We start from the raw sequence: 16,268 nt of genomic DNA on the forward strand, positions 1-16,268 counted from the left end.
TCTTTCTACTAATTTTGGATTTGGTTTGTTCTTGTTTCTCTAGTCCCTTGAGATACATTGTTGGGTTATTTGAAATATTTCTATTTTTTTGATGTAGCTATTTTGCTATGAAATTTCTTCTTAGCACTGCTTTTGCCATATCCCCATACATTTTGGTAAGTTGTATATCCATTTTCATTTGCTTCAAAAAGTATTTATATTTCTCCATTAATATCTTCATTGACCCAATATTTTAAAATGTTTGTACATTTTTTAGGCATAATGCTATTACACACCTCATAGATTACAGTATAGAATAAACATAACTTTTTATATACACTGAGAGACCAAAAAGTTTATGTGACTTGCTTTATTGCAATACTTGCTTTATTACAGTAGTCTGGGACCAAACCCACAATAACTCCAATGTCTGTTTATATTATTATTATTACACCCAAAATGTATGAAGTACTTTAAGGGCATTATTTCTTTAATTCTCATTTTATTATCCCTATTTTACAGATGAGTTACAGAGAAGTTAAACAATTTTTCCCAAATCAAGCCAGCGTTTAATCTCAGGCAGTCTGACTGTGGAATCTATACTCTTGATCACAACAGTTGGCTGCGAGAGAGGATTCAGAAACCCAGGTTCTGTACGATCTAAGTAAATTAGGCCACTACTGTGTGCCCAGAACTAAGTAGGACTTATCTTTTAAGCTAGACAAAGTTGTTGGCTCTTTAAACTCTGTCACATCCTACTAATGTGCCAAATTGTGTATATAGCTGGCTTTGGAGCCTGCACTACCTGAGGCATGAAATTCCAAGCAGTCTAGTAAAGAACCTTCTTGCTGTCTAAACAACTGAGTATGATCATGGTGAATCACTACTTAGGAAGGGGTTAGGAGGATCCAGGGTCAGCCCTATGATATATCCACATCCGGTATTCATTGGTGGACTCCTATTGACAAGTGCTGCCAAGAATGCTGAGGTTTGTCTGAGATGATAGTATCCATTATGTGGGAGCACTGCAGGAATGAAGGAACCCAAGAAGAAGCCTGCTCCTTAGAATGAAGGAAACATTTTTGGGTGATGAAATCCAAGAACCCAAGGCAATAGTGTCTGAGGTATTTCCAGATGTTTTTCCAAACAACATTGCCAAGAAAAATAGAGTTGACTGAAGGTCAGAATAATTAGAGTTTGTTTTTTATTTGCTTTCAAAAAGGGTGAGGACAGCCACATCAACACTAGGCCTGGCATACCCATCTGGTTTTGGTCACAAGACAGCTACCATGATTACTATGGGAATAAGAGATTTCATGTAGAAATTAGAGATTATGTGAATGTGGGAGGAGCTGAGAGATAGGTCTGTAGGTCTTCAGAATCTATAGAAAAAGTTACTGTGGAGGATTTCTAGAAGTTACCACTTCTGCCCTCCTTGACCTAAAAATAATAGCTTGCTCTTTGCTCCCACCTTCTAAATATGACACAAGTTTTTTTTTTCCACTGGCAAATTCAAATCCAGAACAATATAGGAAGGTGTTTAGGGGAAGTGTAGCTCCCAGACTTGGAAAGGTGTTATGATGGTGATGGCACCAAGTTTGTCACAGATGATATGGCAGACCTGGTATAATATCTCTATGAACACAAGGATCAAAGTGATGAAAAGAGAAATCCTCCATCTGCTCTCACTAATATCCTTTACTTTTTAATCTGCATCTTTATATGATACTTGCTGCACAGAGTACCCGTTTTGGATTAGTATTACCATCTAACCACCATTACTGACTACACACAGAGGAAATCATTCAACACTAGCTTCTCCACAACATGGTTTTTCACCCTCAGAAACTGTTCTAAACCATTATCACTTTCCATGAGCTATAAGTCCAACACCAACCTCATTCTACTTTTAGAGAAAATAATGATCACTGTTTAGCTTCTTGTGATATTTTTAGAAACTTTCCTTTTTCTGCATGCCTCCTGACATTGAAGGCTACTCCATCTGCCTTCAATGTCCTTTTCCTCTTCTCTTTCTCCTATTAGACTCAATTAGTTCAGATACTATTATTTCAAGTATTCCTTGTCTCAAAGGAATGTGTACATACATTGACTGAAAATGAGTCCTGACATTTTCTTGCTGTGCGAAAAACATTCCATCTCTGGTCCATGGCTAATCCTTGGTGTTCTGGGCTCCATATTCTCATGGAACTTGTTTCCTTGACAGCTTCCTTTGACTGCTGTGTCCTTGATACCAACTCCTGTATTGACTGCTGTAATACTGCCTATCCTCTAATTCTCTTATTATTCTTTCTATACTTTAATGTGATATCCTCTTCTTTCCTCTATGCACACTTTACAGATTGTATTCCTTTGTGTTACACCTGAAGTCTTTTTCTTTTCTTTCTTTATATATTTTATGAGAGAGTTATTCATATCCACGGCTTTGATGTTAACCCAATTTAATTATAACTGATAAATTTACCTCTTTCTTAAACTTCAGACTAGTATATTCAACTGTCCATATCTCCACTTAGATGTTGTATGAGGCAGGCTAAGCTACTGTAACAAAACTGCTCTAAAATTAATAGTGTAAAGAACAATATGTATATTTCTCTATCATGTGAACAGCCCAAGATGAATGTTTGAGATGAGCAGACAGCTCTGATATATGCAGAAACCCAGGTTAGTGTAGGCTCTGCTATTCTCAACTTGAGACTTCCTAGGTCATTTAAGTCATCACCATTCCAAACAGTAGAAGGGAGAAGGAGCAGAAATCCAGGGACAGGGATTTATTCTCAAGCAAGTGAGAAGGAAGTTGCACAATTTGCAGTTGGTCACATTCTACCGGCAAGGTCTTAACCACATGGCCACCACCCCACTACAAAGAGTGCCTGCAAAATACAGTGCCAAAGGAAGGCTGGGCAGCCATATCCTAGCTACCATTATGTGAAAAAAGGAGAAAATGGATTCTGGTAGGTGACTAGCAATGTCTTCCACAGGTGTTGACATGTACAAAATGGACTTCACAATTTTCCCCATTTCAATTTTCTCTTCATCCTATAGTGGGTTTCTGTGTTCATTATAGTCACCTCACTGCATGCAACAAAATCTCAAGAATTGTCCTAACTTTACTCTTTCTCACTTTCCAAAGCCAATGCAGCATCAAATTCTGTCAATTTTAGTATCTAAATATTTCCTTGAACCATGTCCTTTTTGCTCCCACTCCACTGCTTTTTTTTTGTAAACCTGGATTTCTGAAACAGCTTCTTAAGTCATCTCTAATTGCCTCCAGTCTTGCCATTCTCTAAATAATCCACTGCTCAACCTCCAGAATGAACTTTCTAAAATACAAATTGAATTGTAGGACTTTCAAGTCCTTCAGTAGTTACTTAAAACTCTTTGGTTAAAACCCAAACTTCTTAGCATGGATTAGTAAGTTCTTTGTGAGTAGGTATATCAATAAATACATATTTATTGAGTGAACAAATGATCAAGCCCTTGTCTACCTCTCTGTCTTGTCAGCCACTACTCCTTCACACCTGCCTATGTACAAACATATGGTACAAAGAACTTCTCTAAGTTCTTTGTACCCACTGTGTTGTTTCATGGCCCAGTGCTTCCATTGGAACTGCTCCATCTGCCTTCAATGTCCGTTTTCTCTTCTCTTTCTCCCATTAGATTCAATTAGTTCAAATACTATTAGTTCAGATATTCCTTGTCTCTGAAGGAATGTGCACATACAGCATAGTGCATTTCATACTCTTTTTTAAAAAACTAATTTTTTTTAGAGAAGGTCTTGCTCTGTCATTAAGGCTAGAGTGCTGCAGCACGATCATAGCTCACTGCAGCCTCGAACTCCTGGCTCAAGTCATCCTCCTGCCTCAGCCTCACAAAGCACTGAGATTACAGGCGCAAGTCACCATGCCAGCCCCAATGGTTGTTACAATCACATATCCTCAGATCTTTTGTCTTCAAAGGACCAGAAAAGTGATCCTCAAGTTAAAGTTAAAAAGTTAAAATTTCCCTTGAGTTATACTTAGAATTTTATGCCCTTTAACACCTCTGGCATTAAAAAGTTAAAGTTTCCTTAAGTTATAGTTAAAATGTTATGCCCTTTAACACCTGTGAATTGTGGAGAAAATGGATAAAAAGCAAGAAATTTGGGGCAGAGGAGCTTTCTTGATACATACTCTCATATCACACCATGTAAGCTGCAGTGACACTGCACTGTACTGGGTGCATTTCCATACTTGAAATTTGGCTTCAGAGTGGCCATTGTAATGACAGACTCCATGAGGATCCATTATTCCATTTAAAAATATGTTTCCCTAGGTTTTGGGGGAACAGGTGGCATTTGGTTACATGAGTAAGTTCTTAGTGGTGATTTGTGAGATTTTTGGTGCGCCCATCACCCAGGCAGTACACACTGAACCCAATTTGTAGTCTTTTATGCTTTACCGCCCTCCCACCCTTTCCCCCTGAGTGCCCAAAGTCCATTGTATCATTTTTGTGCCTTTGCATTCTGATAGCTCAGCTCCCACTTATGAGTGAGAACATCTGATGTTTGGTTCTCCATTCCTGTGTTACTTCACTTAGAATAATAGTCTCCAGTGTCATCCAGGTTGCTGTGAATGACATTAATTCATTACTTTTTATAGTTGCATAGTATTCCATCTTATGTGTGTGTGTGTGTGTGTGTGTGTGTATCACAGTTTCTTTATCCACTCGGTTAGTGCATTTCATACTCTAATGCACATGATATCTACATGAGGATCTATCCAATACTTCCTGCACTCTACTACTGTCCTGCTCCCTTTGAATCTTGTGAATCGTTTGTTCAGTCTAAATATCACTGCTTCTTTCAAACGTTCCTCTTATGACATGGTTTATAATCCCAGTGCTTTCTTTTAAAATGTATTTCAGCCTACTAATATCTTTCTTTATATGTTCCCCTTAGCTGAATCCAATTCTAAATGTGTGATTTAGCTGCCTGAGGTAGAAGACCATTTCCTCCCTTATTCATTGTGCAACCATGACCACCATCTATTTCCAGAAATATTTTATCTTTCCAAACTAACATCCTATTCCTCCCTCCTCCCAGGCTCTGGAAATCACAGTTCTACTTTCTGTATGAATTTGATGGCTCTCAGTGCTTTACATAAGTGAAATTATACATGCAGTATTTGTCCTTTTGTGATTGGCTTATGTCATTTAGCATAATGTTCTCAAGGGTCATTCAAGCTGTAGCATGTGTCAGAATTTCTCTCCTTTTCAAGTCTGAACAATATTCCATTGTATCTGTGTACAATACCTTTTGATTATCTTTTCACTCATTTGATAGATACCAGGGCTGCTTCCACTTTTGGTTGTTATGAGTATTGTTGCCATGAATGTTGGCGTACAAATATCTGTTCTATCGCCAAATATGTACAATTAACATATATCAATAAAACACTTTTAAAGAAAAAGAAAAAAAAACTGTTCTAGTTGTTGCTTTCACTTCTTTTGAGTATATAACCAGAAGTGAAATTGCTAGATTATATGTTACAATTTTATTTTTTATAATATAGTGTGAAAATTGATGATATACTCATAATTTTGTGTTAAATTGTAAGCATTTTCCAATGCCATTATACACTCTTAAATGATGGTTTTTAATGATGGCCTAGTATTTACTCTGGTATTTCAGTATTCTGTTCTTGGATATTTTGATTGCTTCCAAATTTTTGCTATTACAATACTGTAATGAACATCCTTTACACAAATCTTAGAAGATTTATCTGATGATTTCCTTACTATGATAAACTCCTAGAGGTAAGATTATTGAGTCAGAGGTATGAACATTTTGAAAACCCTTGTTGTATATTCATAATTTTTATAAGGTTTGCTCCAATTTAGTACCCCTCCAGTAGTGTCTAGCCCATCTCACTCCACATTTCTCAAAAAATAATTCATTATTTTTGCAATGTGTGGTCCCAGGTAACTGAGCCACCAACACCACATTTCTGGTCCTGGCTTCCCAAGAACTTTGGAGGTTGCAGGTTAACAGGAGGATTTGGGAAGGCTTATTGGAGGAAAATAATAGAAACTGGCAATGTCTTGTGTGAGAAAATAGGAGAGTACATTGGTGAGGGTGGGAAGACGTGGTGCAGATGGGAGAAGGGAGAGAATGGGGCACCAACATATATGGAACGTCTCTGCATGAAAGTTGTTTGACATATACTAGTAATACCGCAACCTTTCTTGAGGGAAATATTATAATTCTCATTTTCTAATGAAACCAAATCTCAGAAAGAGCCTTAGATCCAAAGCCACACAGTTGGTAGGTGGCAGAGCCAGGACTGAACCCAGGTCTATCTGTCCCTCTGACACTGGCATCTTTCTACTACACCATGAGTCTCTCAGGAGATTGTCAGCACTTTGAGATAGAGGAGGGCAGACACATTTCAAATTCAAAACTGAAAAAGCTTGGCATATACAAATTGGGTCTTAGGAGAGATGAGGGTTGCCATTCTGTGTAGGGGGAATGAAAGGTGCCTCCATTTGATGGCCAAATTTTCCTCTGAAGAAGTGTGGGCTTAGCACTTGTGGCATGCCACCAAACTGGATAAACTGATTGGTTTCAACAGATACCACAAATAACAGCAGAGCCACCTGCAGGCCCACATCCACGTAGGTGCTTATGTAAGTGTGTAGAGCAGAGAAATCAACAGATTAATCTGATAGCAAAACCCTAGAGGAGAGGCAGAATGCCAGAACCAGTTAAGTGAGAAAGATCAGGTCATAGCTTGAAAAAAAAATGTCTGTGGCTTACCACACATTCCTGCATTGCTGCTTAATTTTGAGATTAACAACGCCCTTTGTTATGTGAAGGTGTGACTTAATTTTTTATTGATTGTGGGTAAGGTGGTGTAATTGAATTTTACGACATTTATTTATAAGACAAATAGATACTTCAATAGTAGGTATGGCTTTTAATCTTATCATGAAATTGATGGTAATTAGAAGAGTGAGTTCCTGGCTGGTGTATCATGGAACATAGAAGTGGATTTTAGTAGTCTGTTTTATGAGGGCAACTATGTGTTTGTTGTGAGTAGCAGGCAGTGGGAAAAGATCCCTGATGAAATGAGAGAGGTTGTTTTGGGAGAGGGAGGTTATGGTCATGAAGAGTAGAGTTCCTTTACAAATATATTTCTCTGCACCTGAAAATGAGGCCCAAAAAGTCATTTGAAGAATTGATCATGGCTGTAATAGAGCCATCTGGAACCACATAATAAAGGCTAAGATTAGTTTGGGAGTTCACAGGCAGAGGGCATGGGTTTTTGCACTCTGAGATAAGATTCCTTGGTTATTTCAATATATTTCTCATGTATTAACTTCATGCTAGCTCCTTGACTAGAGCTCCTTAGGCTAGAGCCTAAGTCTGGTTCATTTTATAGTATGGCTAGCACAAATTTGGTGCTCACAAATTCATAGTAATATACAAATCAGCATATAACATAGCATTCTGTATTATTTGTGATTATTTATATTTGGGATTAGGGTTGAAAAATGAGGTAGATTTCAGCCTGTATATGGGAATTTTCCTCTGCAGATAGTGACTTCCTCTTGAAATAAAAACAAAAGGAACCTAAACGATGAGTATGTTATGATACATGATGAAATGTATCATAAAACAACAAAAAAGATTTTTCTTGTCAATGTGGCTCCAATTGTTTTAGTTTGTTAAATGTTCCTCTCTAAGTCATATGCAATAGTTGGAAATGGTTGACTATGCCCTCTCCAATGACATATGACCTCCCTTCCTCTGCCTGAATCCTGTGGGAAAATAAACCAATTAGAGATCGATTTCATATCCTCTTGTCTAGCAGCTTAGTCTTGAGTGGGAGAGAAATGGAACAGTGAGAAGCTGATGGACAGGACAGGGGCTTGGGAGAGAAGGCGGGAGTGTTGGTGTTACATTGGTACATTTAGAATAATACACGGATTTAGCCCTAGTCCTTAGGTTTTCTTTGAGATGGAAATCCCCAGGTTAAGCCGTGGTCTAGACCACCTGCTGGAAGCCACAATTATATTCATAGAATGAAAGTCTAGCCCATGAGAATCTTCTATATTGGGTGAGGGTCTGTCTGATTAGGACCATATTTATCTTTTTCTCTTTCTTTAAACATTGTTTGCTTTATAAATGGCCTTAAAAAATGCTTCACTTAAAACTTATTTTCTTTATCCAGTCTATCACTGTTGGGCATTTGGGTTGATTCCATGTCCTTGCTATTGTGAATAGAGCTGCAGTGAACAAACAAGTGTGTGTATCTTCATAATAGAAAGATTTATATTTCTTTGAGTATATACCCAGTAATGGGATTGCTAGGTCAAATGGTAGTTCTCCTTCTAGATCTTTGAGGAATCACCACACTGTCTTTCACAATGTTCGAACTAATTTACACTCCCACTAACAGTGTAAAAGTGTTCCTTTTTCTCCACAACCTCACCAGCATCTGTTGTTTCTTGATTTTTTAGCAATTGTAATTCTGACTGGAGTGAGATGGTTGGTATCTCAATGAGGTTTTGATTTGCATTTCTCCAATGATCAGTGATGTTGATCCTGTTTTCATGTTTGTTGGCTGCATGGATGTCTTATTTTGAGAAGTGTCTGTTCATGTCCTTTGCCCACTTTTTAGTGGGGTTGTTTGTTTTCTTCTAGTAAATTTGTTTAAGTTTCCTGTAGACTCCGGATATTAGACTTTCGTCGGATGGATAGATTGCAAAATTTTTCACCCTCTCTGTAGGTTTTCTGTTCACTCTGATGATAGTTTCTTTGATAGACTGGATAAAGAAAATGTGGTACATAACACCCTGGAATATTATGTAGTCATAAGAAGGAAGGAATGAGATCATGTCCTTTGCAGGGACATGGATGGAGCAGGAAGCCATTATCCTCAGCAAACTGATGCAGGAACAGAAAGTCAAACACTACATGTTCTCACTTATAAGTGGGAGCAAACTGATGAGAACACATGGACAAATAGAGGGGAACAACACACACTGGCGTCTGGCAGAGCAGAGAGGGATAGCATCAGGAAGAATTGCTAATGGATGCTGAGGCTTAATACCTAGGTGATGGGTTGATCTGTGCAGCAAATCACCATGGCACATGCTTACCTGTGTAACAAACCTGCACATCCTGCATATGTACCCCAGGAAATGAAAGTTGATGGGAAAAAAAAAGACTTGTTGAGGGCTTACCCTGCCATGTGTCAGGCACTTTTAAATATACGGATTTAGCTATTCTCACAACTACCTGTGAGGAAATGCCATTATCTTCTCCACTTTAGAGATGAGATAATTAACGTATGTGCCTTGATCAAGGACACATCTCTTCTAAGGTACACAGCCGAGGTTTGAACTTAGGTAAACTTGCTCCCAAGGACACAGTCCTAATCACCAAACTCTACTAACATGGGCTGCCCTAAATCACTGAAAATAGTCTGTAGAAGCTATTCCACAGCCATACATATTTGTAGAGTATATAGGTGTATATGCATATATGGTTTGCAAAAGGTATATATTGTATGTTTTGCATATAAATATACAATTTATAGATATAATTTACATATAAATTTGCACATATAGACATACACTTTCATTTAGATGTCTGTATGGTAATTTGCATATAGAAGAGGGTCTAGAGGAATTAAATAACAGTGGTTATTTCTGGTATTGGTTTTTAAAAATATTAATCTCTTTGCTTGGGTCTTTTTTGATTTCTCTGTGATAAATATATGATGGTTCACGGCTAATTTTTCTTACTTTAAAAAGGATTTGTATTTATTTATTTAGGAAATTTAAAAACATGCATTGATTGAGTTCCTGCTTGCTCAATACAAAATTATACAAAGCCTGAGAAAAACCTTGGGTCGGACATAGACCAATGGAACAGAACAGTGAACTCAGAGATAAGTTTACATATTTACAGCCAGTTGATTTTTCAGCAAAGCTACCAAGAACATACATTAGGGAAAGGACATCCTCTTCCATAAATACTGCTGGGAAACCTGGATAACCATTTACAGAAGACTGAAACTAGACCCCTATCTTTTACCATATATGAAAATTAATTCAAACTGGATTAAAGATTTAAACATAAAACTTAAAGCTATAGAACTACTAAAACAAAACAGGGAAAATGCTTTAGGACATTGGTCTGAGCAAAGATTTTATGACTAAGACTTCAAAAGCACAAGCAACTAAATCAAAAATAGGCAAATGAACTATATTAAACCAAAAAGCTTCCCCACAGCAAAGCAAACAAAAGAGTAAAGAGACAACCTGTAGAAGGGGAGAAAATATTTGCAAACTATTCACTGACAAGGGACTAATATCCAAAGCATACAAGGAACTCAACAACAAACAAATAATCCTATTAAAAGTGGGCAAAGAATCTGAATAGATATCCTAAAAAGGAGACAGACAAATGGCTAACAGCTCTATGAAAAAATGCACAACATCACTAGTCATCAGGGAAATGAAAATCAAAACCACAATGAGATATCATTTTACCCCGGTTAAAAGGACTATTAGACAAAAAATAACACATGTTGGTGAGGATGTGGAGAAAAGGGGACTCTTATACACTGTTGGTGGGAATGTAAATTAGTACAACCATTACGGAAAACAGTATGAAGTTTTTCTCAAAAAACTAAAAATAGAACTACCATATAATTCAGCAGTCCCACTACCCGGTATGTATCTAAAGGGAAGGAAATCAGTATATCAAAGGGATACCTGCAACTGCATGTTTATTGCAACACTATTCACAGTAGCCAAGAGATGGAATCAACCTAAATGTCCATCAACAAATGAATGGATAATGACAATGTGTGTACATACAAAATGAAATACTATTTAGCCTAAAAAAGAATGAAATCCCGTCATTCACAGCAACATGGATGAGACTGGAGGACATTACATTACGTGAAATGTCAGGCACAGAAAGATAAAGACCACATGTTCTTATTCGCCCTGTGGGGGTAAAAATAAATGGATCCCATGGAAGTAGAGAGTAGAATTGGAGGCATTAGAGGCTGGAAAGAGTAGAGGGGAGGGGAAGATTGGGAAAAGTTGCTTAACAGATCCAAAATTACAACTAGATAGGAGAGGTGAATTCTAATGTTCCACAGCAGCTGTCTCCATTTTGGCTCCAGGGACTGGTTTGTGGAAGACAATTTTTCCAAGGTCCCCAGGGGCTGAGGGGATGGTTTTGGGATGAAACTGTTCCACCTCAGATCATCAGGCCTTAGCTTCTCATAAGGATCAGGCAACCTAGATCCCTTGCATGTGCAGTTCACAATAGTGTTCGACAGGAGGTGGAGCTCAGGCAGTAATGCTCACTCTCTGGCCGCTCACCTCCTGCTGTGTGGCCTGTTTCCTAACAGGGCATGGACTTGGGCACCCTTGTTCTATAGCATTGTATGGTGAATATAGTCAATGATAATTTATTGTCTGTGTTCTAAAAGCTAGAAGAGAGGATTTTGAATGTTCCCAACACAAATAAGTGACAATTGTTTGAAGTGATGGATATGCTAACTACCCTAATTTGATCATTATATATTGTATATGTGTATCAGAATATTACTCTATACCCCATAAATACATACAATTATTATGTGTCAACTAAAAATAAAAGGCAAACATCCAAAACAAACACAAAAATCATGGGTCTGGAACATTACCTGGCTATCTGGTTACCTTACTGATTTACTTTTCTTTTCCAAACAGAAGACCAGAGAATTCCAAAAGTGTGTGTTACTATGTTGGCACCCAGGACACCTCTCCAAAACCTATTCTTCTTTTCGTCACTTTGCAATATCAGCTCTTTTCCAGAGAATCCCTAAATAAACCGGAACCAGTGTCTCCTCTGCATTTCACCCAGAGCCATGGGCTCATAACCACCTGATAATACCGTGGAACAGGGAGCTTCTCCCCTGGAGGGTATTTAGTACTGTGAGAAGAAGGCCAAGAGGCACCTTTCAGCCATGATGGATAGGAGGTGATGTTGCCTTGAAAGTTTAGTCTTGTCTGTTCCAACAGGCCCACACCCTCACCCTCATCCACTCTAAAAGAACTAGGTCTTGTGGATCTATAAGCCTCTCACCACTCATGCAGACCTTAGGGGCAAAGTCATTTGGCTGCTTTAGTTTCTTAGTTTTTTTCCCTCCATTAAATGGAAGTAGGTAAGAATAGATGTGCTCAATCCAGCCCTAACCCTGCTTACTTTCTAAAGATGTGGCCAGGGGAACCATTATTTATTAATTACTTGTAGCTCGTGTATAAACGGGGAACACTGAGGACGTGCCACCCAGAGCTGAGTGGTGGCCTACATCAGTCCTGAGAGTGGAATCCACAGCCTTTTGTGAGTGACCAGGACAACAGCAGACTATAGCCTTGGTCTCAGGGCTCCTAGGAGAAGTGCACAGACCATCACTTTCTGCCTTGAGGAGAGACAGCCACAGGATGTTGACCTCCCTGCCTCTCTGTAGGGACTGCTCCAGATATGTGCTTTCCTAGGTGGGATAATCAGGACATCCTCACGCAGTGAGCCAAGGCCCTGGAAATGATGTAGATATATAGTTTTTGGAAGATAGTTGCCAGTAGGAGTGGCTCCATGAAAGGCACTCCTTATACCACACACACACACACACACACACACACACACACACTCAGCCCCATGGCTCAGAGCAGCCTGGGGCTGCTCTCACTACTGGTAGTTTCACTACTGAGGGTTCAGGGCCACTTACTCTGGGTGCTGCTGTGCCCAAGACCACACCACTGAGCCCATTCCTACGTCTGATGCCAACTTCCTTTCCATTCCAGCAGAATCACATTTACTGCCGGAGCTCCTTTACAGGTATTAGTCATATCTGCCACTAGGGGACAGCAGCACAGTATACTTGCCGTCTATGCAGACTGGGAAGCTACCTGGTGAAAGAGGTTTTCTGGGCCTTTGAAGTGAGGCTTCAGCCCTGAGTGTCCCTGAGGACAGGGCCATTTTACACGTTACGACCAATCCAATGTGACTGGGACTTATGAGCTCTGCAAGAGCCAACAAAAATATTTGAATCAAACATAAATAGATAGGGGCTATGCTGTGCCCTGTGTGTGAGCAGCTGCAGTGGCAGAGGCAGCATCCAGAGGCAGCGCAGCAGTTCCACCCCATCGCTTTACTTTTTGCTGCACTGACATAGCCACTATGCAGAAGAGAAAGTCTTCAGAGAATACAGAGGGCAAAGATGGCTCCAAAGTAACTAAACGGGAGCCCACAAGATGGTCTCCCAGATTGTCAGTAAAACCTCCTCCACCAAAACCTGCACCCAAACAAAGAAAAACATCTGCTAAGAAAGAACCTGGAGCAAAGGTTAGCAGAGGTGCTAAAGGGAAGAAAGGAAAAGCAGGAAGCTGGAAAGGAAGGTACTGCACCATCTGAAAATGATGAAACTAAAGCTGAAGAGGCACAGAAAAGTGAATCTGTAGTTAACTAGGGAGAATAAATTGTCATGAAAAACTGCGGTTAATTTTATGTATCCCTTGGGTCAACTTTTAAAAGCTGTTTTTACTATTTTCTAAATGCTAATTTTTTAGGACTCTACTAGTTGGCATGCAAAAATATGTAAGGATCAACATTTTCCCCTCTCATAATCACGCTTTTTGGAAAGTTCCATCATCCTCAAGTAAAATAAATACCAGTTGAATATTGGAAGCTGTGTGTAAGATGGATTCAGCATTCCACGCACTTGCTTTAAAATTTAGTCCTGTGTATACTGTGGTGTTTTTACTGTGCATATTTGAGTTTTTCATGCAGTTTTTCTGGAGCAATAAACAGTGATGCTTTTGTACCTGGGTTTTATGTGATTTTAGTAAAACATGGATAGTTATGACCACCTGCTGACAATTTGTGGTTTAAAATAAAAGATTTTCTTGTCTACAAAAATAAAATAAAATAAAATAAATAGATGTCTTTCCATAGGTATACCTGTGTGTCAGCTCCAAAATAAATGTGCAAAGGAAATCTATGAACATTTAAATTTAAATGTCTAGATACAAAACTTTGTGAATCTCATCTATTGTTAAATTTAGTATTAATAAAAAATTCTTACTTGTTAAGCAATTTTAATATATATATTTTCAAAAATGTGCTCTGCAACTTCTTTGCAACTGCAAGGAAGTCATAGCTAAAATGAGGCAAATGTACAACTTATGTCCTAATTCCAAAAACAAAACTATAAAATTTTTTTTCAAAAAATTTTCAGCAAAAATTGTATTTAAGTGGTCTGTGTGTACATTTCAATGTGTTTGATATGATTTGTAAGGATGATTTGTCCATCCTTTGAAAAAAATAGAGTCTGTCTCAGAAAGTGTAAACATACTTCATTCCCATCAAGTCTCTGTATTTTCCATAAATTTTCCCTCTTGTCTCTAAAATAGCATGCACATTTTTTGAAAGAAGCCTCTATATGCAAACTTTAAAAGTCAAGGATGGGCGGTAAGTCCCTACAGGAGATGGAGAGGGTGGGCCTGAGATGGAGCAGCCTAGTTGCCTTGAATGTTACGTGAATGCCTTATGGTCACAGGGGTTTAGGGCCCCTCTCTTAGACCTCTGAGCTCTGAACTGCTTTGAGAGAACATCCTTTCTGAGTCATAGACACATTTGCCAAACTCTAACTGTTGAAAAGAATGGTCACTCATAACCTCCCTATTCCTGCAAGGTCCTCGGAACATGGATGCTGAGATGGTGTCTTCTCCATATTTTCATGGCCAGACTTCCTGTTAAGGCTGGAGGTGAGAAGTGGAAGGACCACTTTCTATGGTTTCCTCCCCAGCCCCTTCGGATGGATCTTCATACACTCTGGTGCCCTTTCTTCTCTGTGAGGTTTGAGCTGACACTGAGTTGACAGTCCGAGGACCTGGGTTTAGTCCTATCTCTGTCTCTTTCTTTCTAACTGCATAACTTTTGACAACACTAAAGAAACTCCATTTTCTTATTTGCTATGAGCTTGATTATGTCTATGTTTCCATAGGCACATGTCTGTGTAGGGATTATGTTAATTTATGTATGTGACAGGAAAGATTAGGACATCCAATTCCTTTAACAAATAATGATTGAATGCTAGGCACTACTTCAGACACCAAAGAAACAGCAGGAACAAAACAGGCACATGTAGTATTGCTGAACTGTACCAAATTCCTCTCCATTGAGGCTGTCTCATTTTGCATTGCCACCAGAAGGTGTGAAAATGCTTGCTTCTCCCCAGCCTTATCATCATCTCTTCTCAAACTTGCAAATTTTTGTCAAGCTGATAGTGAGAATCATATCTCAGTATACTTTTGGTTTATGCTTCTGGTATTACAAACAACTTTAGCATCTTTTCATATATTTAAGCATCATTTGTATATTTTGTGAGCTGTTTATATCTTTTCCCATTCTTATTTCTTATTTTGTGTGTTTGTGCCTTCTTTCTTACCCCCACCCCCACCTTTTTCACTCTTTTCAAAATTAGGCTGATTTTTCTACACGTTGATTCCAAAAAAAAAAAAAAAAAGGATTATTTATTCATTTACTTACTTATTTACTTGTTGACTGCTTTTCTGTTTTAGTTGTGAACTTATACTTCTATTAATTTTTATGGGGAATTCATGTAGCTGTGTTCTACAGATCCTTATATGTCTAGCTTAATTATCGTTTTCCAAAAATTCTGCAATTTCATTTTATATTCAGTTCCTTTTATTCAAGAGTTTTAAAATAATGTGTGTGTGTGTTTACATATATGTTGTTAATTTCCAAAGACAACAACAACAACACAGGTTTGGCAAAATCCATCACTATTACATGTTCCTTTAAGAATGCTATTTGTGACCAGGGGCAATGGTTCATGCCTGTAATCTCAGCACTTTGGGAGGCTCAGGAAGGTGGATCACTTGAGCTCAGGAGTTTGAGACCAGCCTGGGAAACATGGCAAAAACCCCTCTCTACAAAAAATACAAATTAGCCAGGTGTGGTGGCAAGGGCCTGTAATTCCAGCTACTGGGGAGGCTGAGGCAGGAGAATTGCTTGAACCTGGGAGCTGGAGGCAGCAGTGAGCTGAGATCATGCCACTGCACTCCAGCCTGGGTGACAGAGTGAGACCCTGTCTCAGAAAGAAAAGAAAGAGACAGAGAGAGAAGAAGAGAGAGAGCAAGAGAGAGGCAGAAAGAGAGAGAGAGAAAGAAAGAAAGAAAGAGAGAGAGAGGAAGGA

The sequence above is a fragment of the Colobus angolensis genome, unplaced genomic scaffold (genome assembly GCF_000951035.1).
Source record: "Colobus angolensis palliatus isolate OR3802 unplaced genomic scaffold, Cang.pa_1.0 Scaffold169, whole genome shotgun sequence".
Lineage (NCBI taxonomy): Eukaryota > Metazoa > Chordata > Mammalia > Primates > Cercopithecidae > Colobus > Colobus angolensis.